Source organism: Ovis canadensis, chromosome 2 (genome assembly GCF_042477335.2).
Source record: "Ovis canadensis isolate MfBH-ARS-UI-01 breed Bighorn chromosome 2, ARS-UI_OviCan_v2, whole genome shotgun sequence".
NCBI lineage: Eukaryota > Metazoa > Chordata > Mammalia > Artiodactyla > Bovidae > Ovis > Ovis canadensis.
The window spans coordinates 224,633,355-224,645,519 of NC_091246.1; positions in this window are offsets into that span (position 1 = coordinate 224,633,355).

A 12,165-nucleotide genomic window follows, 5' to 3' on the forward strand; every position below is an offset into this window, starting at 1 on the left:
GAAAAACATCTATTTCTGCTTTATTGACGATACCAAAGCCTTTGACTGTGTGGATCATAAGAAACTGTGGAAAATTCTTCAAGAGATGGGAATATCAGACCACCTAACTTGCCTTTTGAGAAACCTATTTGCAGGCCAGGAAGCAACAGAACTAGATATGGAACAACCGACTGATTCCAAATAGGAAAAGGAGTATGTCAAGGTTGTATATTGTCACCCTGCTTATTTAACTTCTATGCAGAGTACATCATGAGAAATGCTGGGCTGGAAGAAGCACAAGCTGGAATCAAGATTGCCAGGAGAAATCTCAATAACCTCAGATATGCAGATGATACCACCCTTATGGCAGAAAGTGAAGAGGAACTAAAAAGCCTCTTGATGAAAGTGAAAGAGGAGAGTGAAAATGTTGGCTTGAAGCTCAACATTCAGAAAACTAAGATCATGGCATCCGGTCCCATCACTTCATGGGAAATAGATGGGGAAACTGGAAACAGTGTCAGACTTTATTTTTTTCGGCTCCAAAATCACCACAGATGGTGACTGCAGCCATAAAATTAAAACATGCTTACTCCTTGGGAGGAAAGTTATGACCAACCTAGATAGCATATTCAAAAGTAGAGATATTACTTTGCCAACAAAGGTCCATCTAGTCAAGGCTATGGTTTTTCCTGTAGTCATGTGTGGATGTGAGAGTTGGACTGTGAAGAAAGCTGAGCGCCAAAGAATTGATACTTTTGAACTGTGGTGCTGGAGAAGACTCTTGAGAGTCCCTTGGACTGCAAGGAGATCCAACCAGTCCATTCTAAAGGAGATCAGTCCTGGGTGTTCATTGGAAGGACTGATGATGAAGCTGAAACTCCAGTACTTTGGCCACCTCATGCTGAGTTGACTCATTGGAAAAGACTCCGATGCTGGGAGGGATTAGGGGCAGGTGGAGAAGGGGATGACAGAGGATGAGATGGCCGGATGGCATCACTGACTTGATGCACATGAGTTTGGGTGAACTCTAGGAGTTGGTGATGGACAGGGAGGCCTGGTGTGCTGTGATTCATGGGGTCGCAAAGAGTCGGATATGACTGAGCGACTGAACTGAACTGAACTGAACTGAATAAGTGGGGTTGGGTGAAAAGAAGAAGAAAAATTTGCTCATGGACAGCAATTAATTTGGATCCCAAGTCCTACCTGTTATATGGAAGTATATATCCAGATTCTTTCCTGATGGGAAAGTCTACCACAAATAAAAGCTCAGTTATGACTTCTGTCTCATGACTTTTCCCTAATCTGCTTCATCCTAATCTGTTCTCAGGATGTTAAAAAAAATAATAATAATCATGGAGCATTCAGAGGCCAAGAATATCAAATCCTGCTTCCCCCAATTTCTGCTTTTCTGCTAGAATTGGCATAGAAATTGCAGGACTCAATATCCCTCACTGCAACCAGGGCCAGGGATGAGCTGGACAAGCTGGAACAGGATTTTGGAAGCAAGAGGGAGGCTGATCTTCAAAAACAGAATGTACTCAAAGCAATTCTTGGAAAGTCAAAGGAGGTTAGAACTGTGCTCGGCATTATTTTCCTTCTGGTGGAGTTAATGACCTTTCTCCCTGGCAATTCATGGGATGGATGTGAACATCTGTCCCATGGTGGGAAAAAGATGAATAAGGATCTGAATTAAACAGCAGGCCCAGAAGCAAATGCTCCCTGGTCTTGTACTGTTTCTTTATCAGTGTATGTCACATTTGTTCATTATTAATTAATTCATCTAAGGGTCAATTTTTAGTACCTCCCATGTGTTCCTGTTCTTTCAAAAATTACAGTCTAAAGAGCAAGCATAGAGGATAGAGACAATTAAATGAATAAATACACAAAGTGAAAAGAAGGTTTTGATAGCACAGAATGTTATGGGAGTACCTAGCATGGACTCCCAATCTAACCCAAATGGTCAAGCGAAGTCTTTTAGGGAAACTGACATATGAACTTATGTTTATAGCATTCATAGGGATTGAGCAAGAGAAATTGACTCAGGGAAGGAGAATTCTCAAGGTCTAGGAGCCAGAGACCATGGCTCACTGAGAGACTGTGAGGGATTCAATAAAACTGCTTCCTATAGGATAAGAGGGCAGGATAGGAAGAGACAGAAAATGGTTAAGCTTGCATTTCTTCTTTCGCTTTCTTATCATTTTAGACCATTACTCCTGATGAGAACATTAGTGCTTGCTAACTCTTCCCCTTAGAAATAGGAGAACACCTGATGAGAACATTAGTGCTTGCTAACTCTTCCCCTTAGAAATAGGAGAACACATGTCCAGAAGAGGAAACTCATTTGTTCAAAGGCATAATTTTTCAAACTGAAAGAATACACTAAGCTGACTTCAGTTCCATGCTTTAAGTCCAGTGTGTTCTTGTTATGGTCTGGTTGTTTTCCTTTTTGGGGGAAATGGTTGAAACCCATTTGACTTAACATTCTTAGACTAGAGACCTATTGAAAATGGGGGGCAGGCAGGCTTGAGTTTATTGGAAATCAGGTTGAATGATCTAACTTCTTATATCTATACTCTTTTATTATTTTCACAGGATTTTGACTTAGTGAGTTTATATTCCAAGTAAATGCATCTTTCACTTCTTTCACAGTTGGTTAGAACCTCATCATATGCTAACACCTCTGGTCAAGATACTCCATCCATAAAACAGAGGAGCTGGGGTTGGGGAAGGGAGGGGAGAAAGAGACAGAGGGAGAGATTGAGAAGAGGGGAGGAAGCCCCATATATTATTATTGGAAGAAAATAGGAATTTGTAAACAGTCAAAAAAGATTTAATTATCAATTCCATGTACCTTGAAACATCGTGAGAAATTAATGAGAAGGGAGGAGGGCCAACTGATCCAAAATGCAGGGGAAAGTGCAGGTTAGTTTTAGGTAAAGGACAGCAGTCCAGCTGGGTGGAAACAAAAGGAACATTTAAAAAAATACCAAAAAATCAGTCTAGAAGTGTAGTTCAAGTGTAGCTGTGCTGAATTCTGAATGCTGATCTCTTTTATGGACAATGGGGGAAGATAGTTTTTAAATCAAGGAAGCATAGATTTAAAGCAGGGCTGTGTTGGCAATGAGGCTGCAGTGAAGTCTGTGTTGTGCTGCCCAGACCCTTTCAGGACCAAAGAATGAATTCCCCCACCTGCTAAGAGAGCTGGCCCCTGAGCATACTCAGCTGACCTCTAGGAATTGCTTCACCTGAGGTCACATCTCTCCCAGGACCTCAATGTGGGTACATCTTCAAGGTCTCCCCAGGTTCTGAGCTCCACATGGGATCAGCTGAAGTCTTTGTTGTGATGATTCCACAGCTCAACTTTTTGTGCCTCATCGTATCGTATACCTTTTCCTCCCCCAGTTGTTGACCTTGAGCTTACTCCACAATAACCTACCTCCTCACCACCTAGGTCTGTTTCCCAGGGAATCAGATCTGCAATAGAGGGATAAGCAGGGTAGGGAGACTGTATGCCAGGATTCCAATTAATAAGCATTAAAAGTTAAAGGCTTTACCCTGGAGGTGCTATTGAGCATTTAAAAAGGGGGAAGGGATAAGAAGTAATAGGGAATTTTCATCTCATTCCTTTCATCTCTAAACCCTCTAGGACTGAACATCTACCACTTTTCCCTAACTTCTTGCCAACAACCTCATAAATTACATCTTTTCTAGATGCTTGGAGGTATAGCTTTCAAAACTGGCAATGTATCAGAATAATCCATGGGGCTTTCAAAAAATATAGTTTTGTGATCCCACCCCAGAGATTCTAATTCAGTAGTTCTCTGGGGAGGGCCTCAGAAAAATAAAATATATACCACTATTTTAGTTTTTAGAACATATACTTTCAAGAACATTTTCTTAGTTAATACACAAACACAGGTGGTGTTATTATTATTATCCCCACTTAACAAATAAGGGAACAGGGCTAAGAGAAGTTTAGCAACTTGCCGTAGGGTACCTAGCTACATGAAGAGACAGAATCAAGATTAAAGACAAGACCTGGAAGCCTCTTGATGTTCTTTCCATTACTCCACACTTCCCCTTTTAGCTCTGAGAGGCCAGAATACCCAAAACCTGCCCTTGCATGTGTCTGTTCCACTCTCCTGTCTTTGCTGAAGCTCTTCCTCTAATCCACCTCCTTTTCCTCAACAATGCAAGCCCTGAGAAATCTTCAAGACCAGCCCAAGGGGTTTATAAAACCATTCAAAATGGTGTCATACAAAGTACTTTGCAATTGGTAATATCCAAGGGGAATTCTCAGTGTGATGCTCACCAGGTGTCCTCAAGGAACTGTAAACCCAGGAAATGCTTAAGACTCACTCGTGACCTCTATCACATCCCTCAGCCCCTGATTAGGCTCAGTCACTTAGTCATTTACCCAACCAGACTGGTAGCTTTGAGAGGAAAGATACAGATTTCCAACTCAATTCAACAAAGTGAACAAACTCCCCTGGCCCCTTTTATGTACCAGATATGGAATTAGTAAAGCATGGAAGAATAAGATACTTTGCCCACAAAATGTTTATAATCTCTCTATGACTTCTACAGCTAGATTTCACTTCATAAACATGTATGATGGACACAGAGGAAGGCATAGGGTGCAATTAGGAGAGTTTCCCAAGAGAGCTATTTGAGCACAAATTTGATGGTAAATTGTTAAAGTGATCAGTAAACCTTAAACTCATGTTTTAAAAAAAGGAAGACATTTTAAGGCTGTCTATGTGTTCAGACTTAGGTGCAAGGATTCACTTATTGATTCAATAAATATTTACTGGGCACCAATAATCACACAAAATCATACAAAAAAGATCTTCAGGACCCAGAAATCATGATGGTGTGATCACTCACCTAGAGCCAGACATCCTGGAATGTAAAGTCAAGTGGGCCTTAGAAAGCATCACTATGAACAAAGCTAGTGGAGGTGATAGAATTCCAACTGATCTATTTCAAATCCTGAAAGATGATGCTGTGAAAGTGCTGCACTCAATATGCCAGCACGTTTGGAAAACTCAGCAGTGGCCACAGGACTGGAAAAGGTCAGTTTTCATTCCAATCCCAAAGAAAGGCAATGCCAAACAATGCTCAAAGCACCACACAATTGCACTCATCTCATACGCTAGTATAGTAATGCTCAAAATTCTCCAAGCCAGGCTTCAACAATATGTGAACTGTGAACTTCCAGATGTTCAAGCTGGTTTTAGAAAAGGCAGAGGAACCAGAGATCAAATTGCCAACATCCGCTGGATCATGGAAAAAGCAAGAGAGTTCCAGAAAAACATCTATTTCTGTTTTATTGACTATGCCAAAACCTTTGACTGTGTGGATCATAAGAAACTGTGGAAAATTCCGAGAGAGATGGGAATATCAGACCACCTGACCTGCCTCTTGAGAAATCTGTATGCAGGTCAGGAAGCAGCAGTTAGAACTGGACATGGAACAACAGATGGTTTCAAATAGGAAAAGGAGTATGTCAAGGTTGTATATTGTCACCCTGCTTATTTAATTTCTATGCAGAGTACATCCTGAGAAATGCTGGGCTGGAAGAAACACAAGCTGGAATCAAGATTGCCGGGAGAAATCTCAGTAACCTCAGATATGCAGATGACACCACTCTTATGGCAGAAAGTGAAGAGGAACTAAAAAGCCTCTTGAGGAAAGTGAAAGAGGAGAGTGAAAAAGTTGGCTTAAAGCTCAGCATTCAGAAAACTAAGATCATGGCATCTGATCCCACCACTTCATGGGAAATAGATGGGGAAACAGTGGAAACAATGTCAGACTTTATTTTTGGGGGCTCCAAAATCACTGCAGATGGTGATTGCAGCCATGAAATTAAAAGACGCTTACTCCTTGGAAGAAAAATTATGACCAACCTAGATAGCATATTCAAAAGCAGGGATATTACTTTGCTGACTAAGGTCTGTCTAGTCAAGGCTATGGTTTTTCCTGTGGTCATGTACGGATGTGAGAGTTGGACTGTGAAGAAGGCTGAGCACCGAAGAATTGATGCTTTTGAACTGTGGTGTTGGAGAAGACTCTTGAGAGTCCCTTGGACTGCAAGGAGATCCAACCAGTCCATTCTGAAGGAGATAGGCCCTGGGATTTCTTTAGAAGGACTGATGCTGAAGCTGAAACTCCAGTACTTTGGCCACCTCATGCGAAGAGTTGACTCATTGGAAAAGACTCTGATGCTGGGAGGGATTGGGGGCAGGAGGAGAAGGGGATGACAGAGGATGAGATGGCTGGATGGCATCACTGACTCGATGGACATGAGTCTGGGTGAACTCTGGGAGTTGGTGATGGACAGGGAGGCCTGGCGTGCTGCGATTCATGGGGTCGCGAAGAGTCAGACTTTACTGAGCAACTGAACTGAACTGAATAATCATAGAAAATTTTATTCACACCTCCCTTTTTCTCTCTCTCCCCACATTCAATAACTTCTAACTTCTTCTACTCTTTATGTGTGTCTCTAATCCAGTACTTCTTTTCATCTCAACAACCATCACCTCTAATGAAGTCTTTACCAACAGGTTACAAACTGACTTCTTCATCTATTATCCATTCCTTCAAACTCACATTTTCTACTTTGCAATTGGAATTTCATCTTTGGTAAATCTGAACTAGCTCCCCACTCTGCTTCCTAAGACTCTAATGATAAAAGGTAAAATTTTAACCTGGGCCTACAAGGCTCCATGCATTTTGGCCTCTTTCATTTTCTCCAGCCTCATCTGGGCCTTTATTTCATGTCGACTGTATGCTCCAGCCACATCAGCTTTCTTTCATGTTCCCTTCTACCACATGCTCTTTGTACATTCTGTTCCCTTCACTGAGCATGCTCTTCTCCATTACTTCCTCCCTCTTTTTCTTAACTCAGAATTTCCCTTTTGGATTCAGTAGAATCACTATTTCCTTAGCTTTCCATCACTCCTCTTATCATATCTACAACTCCTTTACTTGCATTTATGATGGGTCCCTCTCCTGCTACTTTGCCGCATTTATCAAAATTATAATTTTGCATTTACATTAAACTCCATATCCCTCAATATATTAAGTTCTACAGGGGCAGGGACTCTGTCTTTGCATACTTGGGACTGACTGAGAAGATAACTGAATCATTTTCTGTAGGGCCTAGTTTTTGCACAGAACCTTGGCCAAGAAAGGCTGCTTCTCCCTGAGAAACCCTAAGTGTCCTACCGATTATTTTGTGATCTAACTTTCTAGGGCCCGCCTGTTCTCTATGCCAGCTTTTTATTACTCTTAAGTAGAGGATGTTGCTGGGAGTTGACCAAAAAACTGGCAGCAGACCTAATATTCTAAACCTCTCTGAGCACTGGAACAGCTCATTATCGTTTCTATGCCTCAGCTTCATCTTCTACACAATAACAAACAGCAACAGACTTACAGACTTAGAGGATAAACTTATGGTTTCCAAGGAAGGAAGAATGGAGGGAGAGATAGTAAGGAAGCTTGAAATCAACACATGCACATTGCTGTATTTAAAATGGATAACCAGCAAGATCCTACTGTAGAGCACATGGAACTCTGCTCAGTGCTATGTGGTAGCCTGAATGGGATGGGAGTTTGGGGGAGAATGGAGAACCCCTTTGCTGACTACCTGAAACTATCACATCATTGATAATCAGCTACACTCCAATATAAAATCAAGTTTTTAAAAAAAGAACTCGCACTAAAACTTCTAAGTTCTCGTCCAGCATTCTGCAATTCACCTGAACAAAGGCAACCGGATAAATAAATAACAGCAAAAGAACCCATTGTGAAATTGACCTGGGAAGAAAAGGAGCATGTAATATTATAGATCCTAGGGAACAGCACGAACTAGTGTGTACTTGTGTGCACGGGTAGGGGGTATGCACATATGTTTGTGCATGTGTGCGTGTGTTTTAGAAGCAACAAGCATCTGCCTTAGTTTGAATGCTGTTTTGGCTGCAGCCAAGGGGAAAAGCCAGGTGGCCTGTAATTCTGATTTAAGTCCTAAATGTAAATACATAGTAAACAGTCTATTAGTGGGAAATTTGGGGACAGTCCCTAAGCAAAGTTTGTTTTACTTTTTACTGTCAGACTTGCTCAAAAAGCTCAGTTGAAATTACACCTTAAAAAGTGCCTACTTAAATTCCTTTAACAAGCAATCTGCTCTCAGTAGACACAAGTTCGGGCCTGTCCTCTCACCTCAAACAGACCATCCATCTGAATAGTTTGCAACAGCCCCAGGCTACAGGTGGTTTAAAGCACCACTATCAGATTGCTTCTCAATCTTCTCCTCTAGACTAAATAGTTCTGATTTTTGTCAGCAACTTTTCATACTTTAGGTCTCCCTTATTAATTGTGTTTGCACTGAACTGGGTTTTTATCCTGCTCCATTGCCCTCCTGGTGTTGCTCCTTTTAGGAGCTCAGAGGCCAGACATGGGACTTGCTGGCTCCAGGCCCCCTTCTTTCCTTTTAAAAATGTTTTGATGATCATATGTTAAGAGCTAATGACAATCATCTGCCCAGAATGCTCAAGCATAAACTTGCATCGAGTCAGGGGGATTGATGAAATCAACTACCAAATCCAGAACATCTATCCTATAATTAAGGTCCACAAATGTATGGACAAACAGGTCAGCAAGACCTACTTATGGTCTCCACAAATTAAAGGGCTCCGAAGGAAAAATTCCTTTCTTCCAGAGACAGATTTTTCAAGCAGCACATTAAATAAATATTTATTGAGCATCTATGTAATGATAGGCATTGTGCTAAGCTACCTTGATACAGAAGTGAGCATAGGAGGTGGGTCCTGCCCTCATCTTGCTTATAGGTTATGGGAGGGCAGTAGAAAGGGAATATGTTATAGAAAACCATACAGACAGTTATAATGAAATAAGTGCTAAGGGAGGAAAAATATTGAGGGTTTGGCCAGTGATTAGGAGGCTTCCCAGGTAGCTCAGAGGTAAAGAATCTGCCTGCCAGTGAAGGAGATGCAGGAGACTCAGGTTCAATCCCTGAGTCAGGAAGATCCCCTAGAGAAGGAAATGGCAACCCACTCCAGTATTCTTGTCGGGAAAATCCCATGAACAGAGGAGCCTGTGGGCTACTGTCCACAGGGTCCCAAATAGTCAGACATGACTGAGGCACACACACACACACACACACACACACACACACCAGTGGTCAGGACTCTGCACTTTCATTGTCAGAGCACCATGTTCAATCCCTAGTTGGGGAACTAAGGTCCTGGAAACCTCCAGTGCAGCTAAAAAAAATAAAATAAAATAAAAAGGAAGCAGAAGAATTAGAAGAAAAAGTGAAAGAACCATGGTCAGGGGCCTGAAATAGTTTCACTTGGCCGCCTCACAGGGTGGAGGGGCAGTTATGAGAGTACAGCCCACACAGCAATGGGGACTGGAAGCGTGCAGGACATTGTCAGCCAGGTAAGAAGATGAAAGCACACCCTACCACGGCCATTCTTAACCATGGGTGATCTGGCTCTGCCAGGGCACAGTTAGCAACCTTTCTCTATATTACTGATTGTCACAACTCCAGAAGTTCTACTGGCATCTATTGTGGACAGGCAAAGTATACACCAAAAGAGTGCGCAACACATAGGACCACTCCTGCAACAAAGATTTATCCTCCCCTCAGTGTCAACCATGAGGCTTCCCTGCTGGCTCAGTAGTAAAGAATCTGCCTGCCAATGCAAGAGAAGTGGGTTCCATCCCTGGGCTGGGAATATCTCCTGGAGAAGGAAATGGCAACCCCCTCCTGTATTCTTACTTGGGAAGTCCCCATGGATAGAGGAGCCTGGCAAGCTACAGTCCATGGTGTCACAAGAGTTGGACATGACTTAGCAACTGAGCACACACACGCAATGTCAATCACCAATGTTGAGAAGCCCTCCTCTAGGGCAGAGGACTCACAAAAGGAGAGATAAGATTAGATTTTGTTTTATAACTTTTACTCTAAACAAAGAGAGGTGGGTGAGCAAGGTGCTTTGGAAACAGCACATGCGAGGGGAAAAAAAATATATTGCAGTCTTGCCGGTAAGAGATGAGATAGGAGAAAAATGCCCTTCAGCCAGTGAACCTGCCACAGAAACACATGTGATGTCAGAATAAAAGGGCCACTGCAGGAGTTTTGATGTATTATCCTTTCTTGACTAATGAGGGGTGGAAAGCTGTAAAGAAAAGAAAGTAAAATAATTATTTTTATCTACACATGTGTACATCTCATTTTGGTGTCCTCAAGCCAAAGGCATAAAAAATAAAAGCTTTTGGATTAAAGTGTTAGCTGACTTTCACATAAAATGGTAGCATCCCGATATTTTCAACACACCCACATACGCATACACGCACAGGGCATGATCCCAGGTATTTGCAGAGCATGTTTTTCATTCTTTGTGACAGGTGGGGTCCTATTAAGGCAGCACAGTGACAGCTGCTTAACATGATAATGTGTTCCATATTGTCAGACCAATTTGGAAAAATTCATAGTATCTATTATTAAGACTAGTGTAACATATATGGAAAATCTGTTTGACCAAGATAAAGCACAGTAATTTTCACCCACCTCCTCCCTGATGACTGCCTAGTCCCACAACAGACCATCTAATAGCTGGTATTTACTGAGCTCGTGCCATTCACCAGGCCCTTGTGCTAAGCACCTACGTATGTTTTCTCACATGATTGTCACAATGCTATAGTGTAGGTATTTTTCTTTCATTTCACACTTAAGGGCCCTGAGGTTTAGGGAGATTCTTAATAATTTGTTCCACAGTTGCAAAGTTAGGAGAATGCAGAGCCTAGATTGCAACCCAGGAATGAAAACTTTTCCCAAGACTCTCAAATTTGACCCAAAGCCTGGCTTTTCTGGTCAACAGGAATGAGTGATTTCAAGAGGCCATCTGGAGCAAGACTTCCCTTGAGCATCCTATCCCTTGGAGGTAAGGCTGACCACTCACTGAACTCTGGCCATCTTCTTGTTGTTCGAGGAATACTCAGGCCAGCTGGATACAGCTGTTTGAGCTGTAGCCATTTCAAGTCTACACACCCTACTCCCCAGCCTCTGACCATTCTCTCTACTGCATTCTAGTAAAGTGAGTAACTTGATGTCTCCTCCGGAAATTAGCACGACAAAGAGACAACAGCTGATCTCCCAATATCAAACTGGTAAAGCCCACCATACTTTCATGGGTTTTTCTGAAAATACCCAAGTTCCAGATTTGACTACAGCAGGCAGGAAAGAGTTGGGATGACAGTGAGAGGTGCAGACTCAGAACAGACCACAGAATCTCAGCTTGTTTTTCTCCGTCCTATAACCACGGGATGTTTTCTAGTTGCTTCACAGATAAGAAATTCATATCATTCTTGGCACTTTCACATGTTTTTCTATTTTCCATTCGGAAGTATGTAATTTTCCTGCTGTTGGCCACCCTTCTGACAGCACAGCCAAAAGTCCAGAGGCTTTCAAAGAAATGCATGTCCCCTGAAACTAAGCCTCTTCACAAGGTATTTCCCAAGGACCCCAAAGGACTTACCTTTCAGAACAAACAAACAAACAAACATACCATTGCAGTATATGATAGCCTTCTTTCTGAACCAAAAGTTCATTTTCCCCAATTCTATGCTTAGACAGCCCAAGATGAAACTGCACGGCATAAAGTCTTCTGTCCCGCAGGAGCCAGCTCAATGGCTGTAGCTCAGTTGCCTCAATTGCTGGGGAGCAGGCATAACTAACCCTCCATTTAGGCAACTTTCTTCCAAAGTCCTAGACCTGGGCTTCATGGCTAGGCATACACATGTTCCCTACTATAATCCTAGGGAGATCTAAGGAGTCAATTATTTTCCAGCTCTAGACCACTACAGAGGTCACAGTCCATCACTAGAAATACCCTGTGTGAGGACATAAACACCGACAAGGCCCATATCATCTCTAGTTCCCTGTCCTGGATTCAGGAAGCTACGTTTGTTTGGCCCACTGGTCCATCCTTGCCTTCCTGGAAAGAATGGATGCTGGCTTTGATCCTCAGGAGAACCATGCATGAGTTTCCTGTAACAATTGTTCATAAAACTGGTAGCTTAGAACCACAGAAATGTATCCTGTTACAATTCTAGAAGTTTGAAATGAGTTTCACTGAGCTGAAATCAATATATTTC